Consider the following 15,991-nt stretch of genomic DNA (forward strand, 5'->3'; position numbering starts at 1 on the left):
ACATTCAAAACAGCATCTTACCTTTGTAGAAAACCCCGATGAGAAAAGTTTTTGGTCTGGTCCCCTTGCAGGGTCTTGTCGCATCCGCTTCAGATGTGGTCAGCCACGGCGAGCTGCAGGGCGCACGGCAGGTCCAGGACACAAGGGCGCTTCACGGACCAAACGCAGGGATTTTCTGTCTGTAATATCCGAGGAGCTCCGCAGCTCAACGATCCCACTGAATGAGCTCTGCCTCACCTCACTCCTCGGCGCTTTACTCCCCCACCCGCCTCCGCCCGTTTCCCCCCTCTTTGTCTCTGCTGCATGGGAATGCCAGCTCCCGTTGGTTGAGGATGCAGCCTATACCGTTCCCACCTCTCTTTCTTTCTTTCTTTCTTTCTCTCTTCCTCTCTCACACTCTCTGTCACACACAACCTGATTTGGGAAACACCACGGAAGTTGATGGAAAAGCTGTTCATAAGGAGCTGAATTTCCCTTCACTTTGTAAAAAGAAAAATCCCCCTAAATCCCTGTCTGACAGTAGAAAGTATTCTAATTAAATCCCACATTAACATGCAGAGTGTGTCCTGCAGGTTCTCTGCCCACTCACCGTTATTGGCCAGTCTTTGATGTTTTTATGACCTTTATTTTGATGCGCAGGCGAGAGACTCATTAAAGCTACTGCTTCTTCTTTCCATGTCTAGAAATAGCAACCTAAGGTGTTTCGTCAATCCTCAGTAGCTGATAGTTTGCACTGCAGATCTCTTCAGAATCATCATCAGAATCTCTTTAAAAGATGATCAATGTGAGTCAACACCATGGAAAACGGGTGGTGGGCAACATTTTTGTCTGACTTTGTAATACTCCTTTTGGCTTCACAGATGACTCAGAGTGACACAATGTGGTCGTCATGGCGTTTGTTATCTGCTTGTATGGAGTCAAGGTTGACGTTTAGCAAAAAGAAAAGCCAACAAGAGCCCATGACGGGAATAAAAGGGGAAAAAACCTGAGGAAACGTTACTGCAATTTGTCAATTTATTTATTATCAAGGCTGCAACTGCTGTCATAATTGCTTTAACTAATGCCTGGCCCCACACTAAAAGATTGATATTGAAAATGTGAGCCCACACATGACGATATATAATCCTAGATTGAACAGTTTTGCTCCTGTAGTGTGTGGAGAGCAACGATTACGCCAGAGCAGCAAACCACACACTAACAGATTCATTCACCAACAACCAGAGTCTGACTCTCAACACTGGAAATCTCGCAAAACTCTCGCGGTCAAACAAGACTTTAGAGTAAACAAACATGGTGAACAACAGGCAGAAAGAATTGGCGATGATTTTTTAACTGAAAATTCAGGAATTCAGCAGTGGTGGAGACAATGTGAACACGGGCTGTACATGTTACTTTATGCTGCCCGTTTGCTTTTGTAGCCATGGCGGCGGTTGTTGTGCGTCCTTCTTCAGTCAGCTTGCTTCCCCATTGGCTATTGTTTCGTTCCACGTGTCAATCCACAGACTGCGTGCCACTGTGTGTCATCAGGGTTCCCCCCACACAACAGGATATCGGATCGTAAATATTGAACATGTTTTATAATTAAGATTTCAAATCGGTGCGGCCATGACAGATATCCCTCACACCACAGGAACATCTGGCAAGATCATCTTTAGAACCAACAAAAAATCGTGACTTTGCCAATGGTTGTCAGAAGGGGGGAATCGGGCGCGAAATCAGCCTGATTATCTTGATTATCCCGCTTAATGCTAATTATGTTATCAAATCCTCAAGTCACAGTGTAAAAAAAACTTTTGAAAAACGAGCATAGCTATTTCTGAGATTATTGTAGATCGCTTTTAGGATCCAACATCAATCAAAACTGTCAGAACATAGTCCGGTTTATTTCTTTAACAGTCATAGGCCTTTGTGAAAGTAAACTTATAGCCCTTTCTCACCTAAATTTAATGCGTTGACGCGGGTCTTTCAGACCCGGGAAGACCCACTTATAAATGCCGATTGTCTCTGTTCCCATTGCCAGTGGAGTATACTCCTTTCGGTCTCTTTTCTGCTGTGTCACTGTCTGACGTCACAAACGCGCCCGAAACAGGGTAAGTAATCAGTGAAGATGTTGCGGTGGTTAGGTCTTTATAGTATCTATTACTCATTCAGTCTGTTTATCAAACTCGTGCGACAAATTTGGAACGATGTCTGAATGCTGCTTGGACGGAGACGGTCAGAATTTGTAGCTGAGATGGACAAGGAGTCGCAGAAGTTACCGACGGAGCATAGCATCACGCTGGAACGGGGACGGAGATTAGCGTGTCAACCCAGGTTTTGTGTTCCCATCAATGCCGTTCAGAGATGAAGCAATAATTACCTGGGTCTACTGCAGAGTCATCTGACCCGGGTCTGAATGCCGATTGTAACCTTTACCACTAAGCAAAAAAGCCAGGAGTTAGCGGGTTTTTTGACCAGTGGGAAAGCGGCTTTACAGAAGAATAGTAGAAAACACTCACAGTGGAGGTATAACCTGAGAGTATGTATTATTTTAGCTTGAAATATGACTGAGACATTTGATGTAAAATCAAAACAGCAGATGATTGATTTTCCGTTGACAGACATGTTTGCCATTTGTGCTAATGAAGCCACGTGAGACCTTTTTAAAGAAATAGTGACACAACGTTCAGAAGTGTAAAACACTGATAACATAACACATGCTCTTGGATACTATCACAACAACAAGAAACGAGACAGGAAGGAGGGATGGCAGTTTGGCTGCAGGGTCACTTTGCTTGAGGCAGAGTCATATTTCACTTCGTCGAGGCAAGTGATATTTCTTCCTTGCAAGGGGACTTGGTTCCTGTCAGAGTGTCAAAAAGTGTACTAAATTACTTCCTCACATACCTTTCTGACAGTGGTTACTGTATGAAATTGACAAAAACACGCACTTCACATGTGATGTGTGCAGAGGTAACAACGTAGCCAGAATTGGAACGTCTCTCTAAAGCTCACTTTTTAAATCTTCCTCCAAATTCGTCCATATTTTGTCTGAAAACGAGAGTCCACAACTTGCACCGTTTATTTTAACAATTCTCACACCTCTCTATGACTGCAGGCTTTCACCCATATGGCCATTCTGAACAACAATTATAACTATTTAATCCTCAAACATGGTGTGAGAATACTTTGTACGAACCAGTTCATTTCACAAATTCCACCATCCTGGATGGAAAAGTTGTTCTAAATCCACAGAATCTAAAAACAAAAAGAAGTCTGGGTAAATGAATCATCATCAAAGCAGACCAGAAGGTCCTTCTACCTTCTGAGAGGAAAACTTCCCCCATATTGCTTATCAGACGACTCATGAGACAAGGGAAAACAGAATTGTTTTTGCAGCTAATGTTTGGGTTAGTGCTCTCACGCCTCAGAAGCTGATTATTGTGCTGCAAATGAGAGCACAGGGAGTAATAAGCAAATGCCCGAAACCGCTCCAAGAAATGGGGCCGGACACTGACTATGCTTCGAGAGTGTTGGACACCTATGGAATAAAGGCTATAATGGCATGTATGTAAGACATGACGAAATACATTGTTATTATTTATGAATTAATTTCAATTTTAATGAGTTGCATTATTAATTATTAAGTAATTTCTGGAGTTTATAATTTATGGAAAGCCTCAAGGGTTATTGATTATCCAGATCATGACATTACAACAGTTCCATACTTGTCTGCCTATGATGTTGCTTAGCAAAAGGTGTTAAAATGTGTCATATCTACTCATTACCAACCTTCATGTTACGTGCATTTTTGTATTTGCCTCTCCAAAAAGTCCTCTAACTTAGCCCTACCTCAGGAGATAATAACGAACCATATCTCTATAAAGAAATATCTGCATGTGAATACAGATTCTGTAGGTGTGGGATAAGATTTTAGGTGTCCCGTTCCACGATTCTTTTAGTGGGCATTGGCGGTATGCAGGAAAATCAAATCAAATCACACTTTATTTATAAAGCACTTTTCATACAAAATTGCAATACAAAGTGCTGAACATAGGAAGATATAAAAACAATACAGTAAAAATCATGAATGACACAGGAAACAGACATACACAAATTTTTTGGAATAGATCAAAAAGAAATGAAATGAAGTGGTATAATAGAAAGAGTAAAAAGTAGTGCTTACATTAAGGGAATGCCAAACTAAAAAGGTATGCCTTAAGATTTCATTTAAAAGTGTGAACAGCTTGTGATGCCATCAGTTCCTCCGGCAGGCTGTTTCAGAGGCGAGGACCATAGGCACTAAATGCTGCTTCCCTGTAGTTCTTAGTCCTCGCTCATAGAACAGTTAAACAGTTCTGTAAAAGGCCAGTACCAGAGGACTTGAGTGATCTTGGAGGAACATATGTTAAAAGCATGTCTGTCACACATTCAGGCGCTTATAATTACAGCCAGCAATCCATTCATAGAAGAGGTTTCTTAACTCAATAACTTGATTCTCGAGTCTCATGTTGCTAGTCCGACTGTAAATAATGATAAGCGCACAGGAAAAGAATTCTCGGCCTGGAAATCCTGTGTTGCTCGTCTTAATAACCACTGGCTACACCAGTAGGCCAGAAAAATTGTCCGTTTCTTCTAAAAGCTTTGTGCTCATCAGACGATAGCCGATAGCAAGATTGCCACAAACCTAAACAAGCATCACCCTCGCTCAATCTCTTTTTCTGTCCTCTCCTCTTTCCTTACCATAACATTCTTACTCTTTTGTGTCTTTATCAAATAAGTTAAGCTCTCTCCTCTGTTCCCTCTCACCTTATATGCTCCTCCAATTTCTACTGGTCCAAAATCCCAGTACACATGGTGCTCAATTGAGAAAAGCCATCAAAGATCCTAGAATGAATAGCAGTAGATGTTGAGAGGGGTCCATAGAGAAGGCCCATGGAGTATGCATTGTCTTCATTGGGTTGACCTCGAGTGGAGCACCTCAGCTGCATTAAGGTCCATTCACAACTCTGTTCTCCGGAGGACAAAAAAACCAACAAAAAGACTACACATAAAAAACACAATGGAAACGGAAAAACGTGGCTTAAATGTTTTGCTTAAATGACCAAAAGTAAGTAGCACAGTCAAGTTTCCATCCAAACTTTAGAGTAAATTTAATCAGATTTCATGAAAACAGAGGGCCGTTGTGTCTCTGAACAAATAGAAGCTTCACAACATTTAAGTTACATACTTGATTTCTACCTCAAGCCCTTAAATCCAAACTTATTCCCAACTATGAGTTACAAAAAATACAGGTTTACCAGGTAATATGTTTGTCATACTGGACGGTCTCTTTTAATATTTACTGTAAGTGAACAGCTGGCAATCATTGAAGACGTTTTAACACACCGACTCTAAAGGAAATGTCAAACTAATTATGACCACGCCATGGGTAAATACACATAGTTAGAACAAAGGGTGCCGGGAAATGTTCTTAAATGGCAGTTAGCTGTCACATGAAGACCATTATGGGGAATTATGATAATGAGCACAGAGATATGCTAGCTAGAGCAAGTGGCTGGTTTAGTTTAATGCACCAGTAGTTTATACAAAATTGATATCAGTCCACCGTGACACAGGGATGAATACAAAAAAGGGGTTGCAGGTAAACAGGAGTAAAATACACATTTATAAACTGAGGGCTTTGGATGAACCGGAAACTTGTGTGTGCGTGTTGCATCATGTTGGTCTGACGCATGTTACCTTTATCCTGCCTTTGGTCAAGTGAGGCTTGAGGTAAATCTAGCTAAGCTGTCCTTCAGGGCTGCTACAACAAGCTAACGTTTTGGTAAGCTAACGTATGTAGCTACCTATGGCTTGATAAAGACAAAAGCAACAAATATAAAGAAAAGGGAAATTTGGACTCTGATGAAAAGGCCCAAGTGAACGTATTGTGTTTAAAAGTGTCCTCGTAGCAATTTGCAGTTATAATTTCTAATATGATACAAAAATGCCTCTTGCTTAACTCCTTTAATCTCATTTCACATGCAGCATGCTTACTAAATCTATAAAGATTTATTACATCGTTGATGTAGATTTAATATATTGGTTTTTATAGGTTATTGTCCGTTTTTTGCTTTCTTTATTCTCTGTTGACTCTTGCTGGTTAAGAGTACTTAACTAACCCTGTCAAGTAATATAAACGTGAGCGACAGAAAGTTTGAAGGCCCAAAGGGTGCAAAAGCGCGCAGCGCAAGTGTCATTGCTATCTTACAACCGACACAGTCGTCATTGTCACGTCCCTGCCCACGTTGTGTAAATAGCATGTGATTTTGCGCCACCATTAGCGACCGACGGCATGTTGGTTTTGATAACTCTAAAGGAAAGGCCAAACTAAATTTGACCACGCCGTGGGTAAATACACATAGTTAGCGCCCGAGTGCATGTTGGTTTTGAGATGAGTTGTGGTCAGGCAAACAAGTAGCGTGTTGCTATCTAGAGGACATAGAAAGCTTGTCACTCACACGCACAACAGCGCTTCTACTCATAAGGAAAAAACAGTGTGTTTGCTGATACAGTGAAAACATGTTTAAGGGACAGGCTGCAAGCTTTTGTTTCCCACGTCTCCTTAAATCATGATACTGCTTTCGTTTTGTTACCGATCTGCTGAGAAGTGCAGGAAGACGTGGACAAGCTCACCGCTGCCTCCACACACACCTCCTTCACCTCAGGGAGATTCCTGCTACAGCCGAGCAGGGGCCAAAAACTCCTGAGACCGACACAAAGCTCGCATTTAAACGCACGCTCTCTATAATACAGCAGAACCCGAGACACCCTCACACACGCAACTAGGAGGTAAATGAATTACCATACTCAAACATAACTACCTGTGGCACCGACAATTGTGCCCACAGATATTAAAACAATGTCCCATTACGCAGAGTGTCCATTACGCACGAGAATACAGCCATGTGATCCAGCAGCAACAACAAGTAAATTAACATTTACAGCCGACCTTTCTTTGATGGTCAGCACACAGAACTTTAATAAACATAAGATCCTGTCCGTCTGGAGACTTAAATCATTAATGCTGTGCCTCATGCGTAAATGCTCACAGCATCGCTTCAGTGGCTTTAACTTCAATCCGTGATTCGAAATGTGTCTTTTTTTTTCTTTTTTCTGAGTGTTCAAGAACACAGTGGAAAGGAATAAGTTGAATACACCGGTCTAGGTCCGGTTTATATAAGAAGAATGACTGATATCCGCCTTGTAAATATCAACACCCCTGCCTGCAGACGCACGGGTCTCTTAAAAGGAATGAGAGCTGACACTCTGATTGGTTTGATTCATGTTATGCCGAAAACATGCCTATGAATAATCAAGGGACTTAAGCCAACCTCTTTGTGCCTTGCGCCTCGGTTTGTGCCCAGACTGTGCGCCGCCTAACTAGCAAAAGTACGTTGGACCCGCCCTAAATCACTTAGCGTCATGCGCTTTAGACTGTGCGCCTTCCATCGTTTCAATAGGGCCCTAATTCTCCCAGTAATGCCAGCAATAGTGCCACCAGTGAGTCAGACAACATCTAAGCTTCGTTTTTTGCTTGGAAAAACCCATCATGTTGCCTGACACTATCAACCTGTCTCAGACAACCCACCAATTTCAGCTTCGTAACGGTCAATCTGCTGTGTTTCCAAACTGATGGAAAAGTGAGAGCCAGGACTGTTCCATGATGGCTAAACTAAAAACTAAAGCTGACTTGAAATAATAATTAGCTCCACTTAGCACTTAGGCCAGCTTTTGTCAGCACTGCTTTTGTAACAACACATTTTTAATTTTGAAGGGGCCATGCATGACATTACCCAATATAATAAACAGTATATGATCGGTTTGCGAATTTTTAGTTTGCAGAAGAAAGGTGGCTTGCCTTGTTTTGTTGGCTTCATGCTACAGCAAATAAACACTTAGTGGAACTTAAGGTAAAATCCAACCTTCCCAACCTTACCTTTTTGGATTTGCTCGCTCATGAGACAAAGCCGATCATCTGGGCCTCCAACATTTGGCTGTGACAGAAAGTCAATATGGGAATGCCAAGAATACTCTTCTGCACGCAAAGCAGCAATTAAGCCTTCAATTTAGCATTCAATCCTCACCCATGTGTCACGAACACAACACTTTCATCCGGTTAGGGACGAGTAACAATAGATGACAAAGATAATGTTTTATACTATATGTTTATACAAAGCTGAATTGTGTGACTTCAGACGGTGAGCTCCCCTTGAGTCGACTTTGTCCAACCAAATGAGAGCTGCAAGTTGGTTCTCCTTTCCCATCGTATGTTGGTCAGTTTACTTTAGAGGTAATTTGGAGGAAACGTATATTTAATCTGAACAACACTTGTCCAACAATACTGGATTTGTCTCCAATATGTTGAGAGCCAGTCTCTGTAATTTAGGGTTTTTGGTACATAATAGTTAACATGTTAAGTATTCAAAATTAGCTTCAATCCAAATTTGAAATATTGTCATTTCAGTGCCTCAAAGCCTTTCTGATATCAGTTTTGAATTGGAAGTAGTTAGGCTTCGATATTAATTAAGAAAATGACAAAATACATTTCACAAACTAATCAGAATAATAGTCACACGTCAGCTATCTGGCTGGTTAGACCCAGTCTTAGCAAGTTTATTAATGGCTGTTGTCGACTGTTGGACTTGGACTTAGAAGTGCAGGGCGTCTATTTCCTAGGAAATTTGACTACGTAGTAATACGTCACTAGATAACCCAAATAAGCTGTTCAGGAAAAAACTGCACCTGCTGCAGTAATAAGAGTAAATTAACCCTTAAGGCCATTGGCCAGTGTTAATGGCCTCACAGGACCAATCAGAAAACCTAGAGAAGTCTTACGAGCATGTTCCAGGGTAATAAAGCTGGTAAATCTTCAGAAATACCCCAGGGAGGTCGGGAGGGGGTTACCTTAAGGGAGGATGTTAATGCAAGTATTGAACTGTGTGCTAAGCCTTGTATGTTTCAAAGATTGGTTTTGGTGGCTAGCTGATGGTAAAAATCTCTGTAAGAACAGCTAAAACATGGGGACCATATTGGCCCCCGAAACAAAGAAACCACACCTGCCTGAATCTACACATTCTGCTTATTTCCTGCTGTCTTTTATTTATTTGTCTCTGTCATTGTTGTCTGTATATACACTATCTCTGGTTCCCTTTCTCTCTCACAATCCTTCTCAGTTCAGTAGCATCAGCCAGAACTCACGTAAGCTCTGTGCAGCTGTTGTAAGAGTCAAACCATCACAACTGTAATAAATCATTTTGCCACTTCTGGCTCTGCAATTCAGTCACAGGCCTGCATATGGATGAAAACACAGCCGGGGCTTTGCATCAATAACACAAAAATTGCTTCGTGTGTTGAAACATGAATGTGTTGTATATTTATTCAGGGCTGTGCGGAAGTGTATAAATGGCTATCTTCCATTTTATATAGCTGTATGTGGGAGGTAATGACCGAATAATACCCGGCTAGGCTGAGGTTCATACTGTATGTATTAGAGGGCTGAAGGGGGCTGAAGCAGGAATGGTTGTTGGGGGGTATATCATGATGTGGTGCTGAGAATTATGGGTAGAAATGAAGGATGGGATAATATCACAGGGCGGTAAACACATTACTGCTAAAAAATAAGGTTAGCTCTTTCTCTCTCACGATCTACGAAAATACCATAACATTGAATTGATCCCTCCAACTAGTATTTTGTATGTAAGAGAGGCTTGATATCAAGTATTTTTGTTGAGCAGCTAATCTCTATTAACTGTCTTGTTAAAGGGGTGCTGGTTTAGCTCAGTTGGTAGCGCTAACAGTCCTTGGTGCGCTGATTGCAGGCTCACCTCCCGGTCTGCCGATCATTTGGTGCATGTCATCCCCCACTCTCACCTCCCCATATTTCCTGTCTCTCCTCAGCTATCCTATACAATAAAGGCAAAAAGCCAAATAAATGATGTTTTAAAAAAGAGAGAAAATAAGACGCAGTAGCCCAATCCAACGCAGGATTGGATTTTGGTATCGGAAGTTTTCTGTTTTTTCGGTTTGTAGTGCGTTTGTGATCCAAGTAGTATTGACTCATCACATATCAGCAGGCTTCGGTTGCATGCAGGAAAAACAGGCCATGTAGAGAGCAAAAGGGGTGGAACGCAATCCACGGTAACAGGTGCATAGGCACTGGTAGGCCTGGCAGTGCCTTGGCCCACCCACAGTTGACCCAGGCGCACCCACTAAACGATTGTCTGACTTGGTAAAAAAAAAAAAGTGGTTCCCATTAGTAACCTAGACTGAGGCGGCCCACCATAATTTGTCCCGTCGCAGTTTCATTATGAAACGCTGGGTGCGTGTCGGCTGTGGCTTCAGCTGGGCTGATCCTGCCAGCCCTGTCTTTCTACATGAGTTTTACCGTAATAAAGGCCATAAACAATTTGAATATGTTCGCTTTATAAATGCCATTTAGATTTATTTTATATGGAGAAGAATGAAGAGACGTCTGCACAACTGTAAATCATAATTAATACATACAAACAAAGATATACATTAATCACTCTTCACTTTACCTGGCTGTTTGCCATATCCAGAGTTTTTACAGGTGTAGGGTGTTGGTCTTATCATAAAACAATCTTATTTACATTAGAAACGGGACCTTAATTAATATATGATGAAAGAGATAGAGAGATAGAGCTAGGGGAGAGAGAGAGAGAGAGAGATATCACACCAGAGTTACAGTTACATGTGTAACCTGTTGTTAATGTAGCCTAAGTGAGACTTGTGACTTCGAAAATTAAGCAGAAACCCTATAAGTAGCCTTGGGAGCGACTTTATCGACCAACAACTTCCTGTAAATGTTACAAATCAAGTTAAAAAACAAAACAACGGCCCAGGAAACACATCAAAATAACAGCATTGTGTACAAATGAAGGGAGTCAGAATTCAAGATGGTGAATTTAGCCTACCTGAGTTTGTATTTTGACCATTTGTGAAATTCGTTTAACTGTCTCGTTTGCTATGTCATCACCATTCAGATCTATACAACTAATTTGTTTACAATAGCACACATTTTTAGCCTCTTAATTTTGGTCTCAAAGTCCACCAGATTGTTCCGCTAAACATAGTCTCACAAAATCCTGTGGGAAATACTGGCACCAATGAAAATTGTGCCTACAGTCATATCTCGACTCCAACTCCATTTTTTCTTTTCAATTTGCCAGTCGTTCTGTAAACAATGCGGCACATGGAAAAGACGGAAGCCCTTTTTTGCTAACCGCTGGCTACATTGAAAGCCCCGCAAAGTTGGCCATCACTCTGAGAATTTCTGACAGTGGGTTTACACTGCACACGTTAGCAGTGCGTGAGGGAGTATCTTCATTCTCATTTTAAATGCATGGAAACAGGTTTAAGGTCTTTACATCGCCTGCGTGAGTCGACACATCTAATGCACAGCTCATGTGCCGAAACATTTTGAGAATAGGAGACTTGTCGGTTTTTACCGTGCGTCACGCAGGGTTCTCAGCCAAAAATACACTGTGCAAAAGAAATGTGGTAAGTCCTATTGACCTCTTATCAGCAATATTAACACTTGTAGCATATGTCAAAGGCATGAAAAGTGAAGTAGACATTTCCGGTATGCTTTTCAAAGAAAAAGCCTGATCTTGCATTTCAGTGGAGAGACTCCCTTCATTTATACACAAAGCATTCATTCTGATGTCTTTCCATGGCTGCTGTTTGGTAGATAAAGTCAGTCACAAGGCTCCTTATTGCAGTTCCTGCTTAATTTTCTTTGAAATAAAAACAATAGTCTCACGTTGGCCATGAGAACATTATGATAAAAACTAAATAAGATCAGGGTGCAGACGTTATTTTTTCTCATGCTCTTTCGCTCTCGCTCTACCCCTAGCTCTCTCCCTGTCTCTCTCTCTCTCTCTCTGCTTATACAGTTGTTTTCACCTGTAAGTTCAGGACTCACAAGAAGATTGTTTTCTGATAAGCCAAACTCCTGAAACCTGTATAACTGAAAGCTGAAACCACTCCTGGATATAATAAGTGAAGAGGGATTATTGTTTGTAATTTATATACGTGAATTAATTATTATTTACTGCTGAGCAGAAGCCTCTTCACTCCTTCCTGTATGTAATACATCTAAATTACACTTATTAAGTCAAGAAATTAAAATTGTTTTAAAGCCTTACTTATTGACCAGTTGTCTTTTGGATTAAGCTTAGAACTTGTTATGGGAATGCTCATGTTTAAAGAGAGGGCTGGGATCAGCAGCTGAAGCCGCAGACAACACACACCAGGTGTGAACACCTTAACGGTGAGATCCAGAGCCGTCCTGTGACGCAGCCGTCACACATGGCTCACACTTGCAGTCTCACGACGCCGTGAGATTGGTGAGCAACTGATAAAATAAAAAAATATATATGTGTATGTATATAAAACAACATCTGACTCCTTCAAATGTATGTTTCAGGGCCTCATCTTCAGAGTCCCACATAGTTCAGTCAGACCAGAATACTAATGACAGAGCTGTGTGTGAATCCTCAGTGCCAAAACGTTTTAGTTCAAAGGGTTCCTCTCCTCCCACTGAGAACAAAGCACAGAGGAGCCATCAGCTCAACTGGGAATCTGGACTGGGACCTAAATATTTTGTGTAAGTCTGGTGTGAAGTATTTTGCCCCTCCGCCTCGCGTTAACTCTGGTGCTCTCATGGTGGCATTTTCTCATCATTATCCAGGTACTTTGCTCCGGGTTACATCTCTGTTCCCAGGACAGCCAGGTCTTGGTTAAGTGTCGTCCGTGTTTCTAAGGATGATGCCCTGTGAGCTAACTAGGGCCTGTGAACAGACCGTCTCCCAGCCCGAGTGGACAGGACTCTGCTCTGGGAAACATGGGACTATACTAGGCTGTTGTTCAACTTCACTAAATGGGTGAAGGAAAGACAGAAAGCCTTTGAGGGATGTCCCTGTGGAGTTCAACGAAGGCTCATGCAGGAGTTTTCCAAATGTGAAGTGAAATTATTACGACTAGGTGTTATAAATGGCTGGATAGGTTATTATTAATTATAACAATATTAAATAGAAAGTAGACAGAAAAATAAATTAAGAGCCACATTGTGAGGGATTTTATTTTGAAGGTTATTAAAGAAAGAAGTTAAAAGAACTGAAATTGGAGCTTAGTATAAATTAACAGCAACATCAAATGTGGATTGCAGAGAAAAAAAGCATTATATAAAACTTTACATACTCCCCCAGGTGTAACAGGTGTTATGTAATACCTTTTTTGGCACATCTTCTCAGAAAGTGTGGCCGACGTGTCACTGACCTGCTTGTTGGGCTGGAGAGGAAAGAACTTCAGTTGAGGAAACAAAATGTGGTACCTGGTTACTGAAAAACAAGAGTGCGATGATGGGAATGTTTTCATTGAGGAAAGAGTGATCGAATAACACTGGTTTGCTTTCCATGCATATAAGTTCAAGTTCAATTTTAGTACTCACCAAGCAGGAGTCACTTTTAAAACCACAGCACTGCAAACCATGTTTAAAGATTATTGTGGCGGGTGGGACAACATGAGTGAGATAAAGGGTCATTTAGAAACTGGGAAACTGATACCAACAGAGGTGATAGTACAGAGTTTTGCGGTTGTAGCTTGAGCTTCATGACATGCTATAATTTAAACAATTCATGGGCGGAAAAATATTCCACTTAGTCATCTAAATAGGTAGTCAGGAGACTGGATTACCAGTGACACCACTCATCACTGCACCACCAAATGTTAGTAGTAAATGTTAATACTTATGTGCCTGTCTTTCTCATCCTTATGACAGTTTTAGGGTTCTTTTTTTTGTCATCCAATCCTTTTTCTTATCTACAAACGTGAGATTGAAGACAAAGGTATTAATTTTGGCAGCCACCTCTCATCTTATGTTTCCTCTGATTGAGAAGCAGTAAAAGATTCTGGTCTTTCCTGTTTGGGTGGAGCTCGGGAAAGTTACACATGTGCTTTTATCATTTCATTCAGTCATTGCAATCCTTTGTATGAGGGGTTAAGTAACAGACAATGTTACTGCAGTATAGAGAGGCCTTTGGATAATTTGGCAAACACTTCTTATATCGGTTCTTGCCAATCATAACTGGTTACTACATTTTATGAGTTGATTAAAAGATGCACTATTCTTTTTTTTTTGCTAAAGAATCCACAACTTAACCTAAATTCTAAGAAAGCCAAGTAACAGATAATGTGTAGTGAGCAGGTTGTTATCGCGGAATGGAACCCCAACAGAGTAAGCAGGCCCCCCCTTATTACACAGCTTTTTAATGATGAAATCAATTATTTGACACAAAATATTGATTTGGAAATGATTTTATTAATTTAAAAATTATTATATTTCCGTTTTCAGTTTACAAATAGTATGTTACACTCACAGTGAGAGCTGCGTCCATAGCAACGGTTAAATCTAGCCTTCTTAAAATGAGCTAATCTCGCTGTTTTTACTCACATTAAAATTAGCTAACATAGCTGTTATTACTCACATTAAAATGAGCTAATCTAGCTAATATTACTTACATTAAAATGAGCTAACGTAGCTGTTTTTACTCACACTGAAATGAGCTAACCTAGCTGTTATTACTCATATTAAAATGCATCTACTAACAGGGAGGAAAAAGTATGACAGTATTATGCCAATTTTGGCCTCCCTTCAATGTCTCCCTGTCCGTTTCAGGATTGATTTTAAAATGTTGTTGATTGTTTTTAAGCTTTTAACTGGAATGGCTCCTTCTTATCTTGCCGGTCTCCTGCATTACTACATACCAGCTAGAGCACTTAGGTCAACCAACCACTTGCTCCTTGAAGTCCCATGATCAAGACTCAAACATAGAGGGGATCGTGGCTTTGCAATAGCTGCTCCTAAGCTATGGAATGCTATGGTCCACATAAAAAAACTGCCCAGTCCCTTGAAAAGTTTAAGTCCTGGTTAAAAACCCATCTTTTCTCGCCTTCAACTCTAGTTGAGCTTGACCCTTCCTATTTTATCTTATACCATCCAGCAATTCTTCCATATTTATTTTGTTTTTCCTTTTTATCACTGCTCTTAATTGTTTTATTCCTCTATTTTATTCTCCTATTTTAGTCATTTTATTATTTGTATTATATTGTCTATGTGGATCCTCTTTGTTGTACAGCACTTTGGTCAACATGAGTTGTTTTTTAATGTGCTCTATAAATAAACTTGACTTGACTTAAAATGAGATAACCTTGATGTTTATACTCACATTAAAATGAGCTAACCTAGCTGTTATTACTCACATTAAAATGAGCTAACCTAGCTGTTATTACTCACATTAACATGAGCCAACCTAGCTGTTTTTACTCACATTAAAATGAGCTAACCTAGCTGTTATTACTCACATTAACATGAGCTAACCTAGCTATTATTACTCACATAAAAATTAGCTAACCTAGCTGTTTTTACTGGCATTAAAATGAGCTAAGCTAGCTAACGTTACACACGTTTAAATGAGCTAACATGGCTGTTATTACTCACATTAAAATGAGCTAAGCTAGTGTTATTACTCACATTAAAATGAGCTAACCGAGCTGTTTTTACTCACCTTAAATGGAAACTTCTCCACTGATGGAAGTACGTTGACAAGTTGAACGGGACCGCAGGAATCAGCGCAGCACCTGATTGAGGTTTTCTGTCTCGTCACTGTCAGAGTCTGTTGACATTTTCTTTTCTATTTACTGTCTTTAAACAGCACTGTATCTCGTACTGTGTTCCCTTTGATGTTTACTTCATGTGCCGTCTTCAGTTAAGTCCTCAGTGTAAATCTCTCTGTCATAGCCTACAGTTTTTGCATCGTTATCGCTTTTCTTTTTTCCCTCTGTAAACAGGCCGACGTCAAATTTACCGGACTTCTTTTGGCAGATTGATATGATAACAGTTAGTCCTCCAGATTAAGTGATTAGAGCCGCATCCCAAGCAACTGTC

The sequence above is a fragment of the Semicossyphus pulcher genome, unplaced genomic scaffold (genome assembly GCF_022749685.1).
Source record: "Semicossyphus pulcher isolate SPU_LCO1_2020_fin unplaced genomic scaffold, fSemPul1.0.p SCAF_8, whole genome shotgun sequence".
Lineage (NCBI taxonomy): Eukaryota > Metazoa > Chordata > Actinopteri > Labriformes > Labridae > Semicossyphus > Semicossyphus pulcher.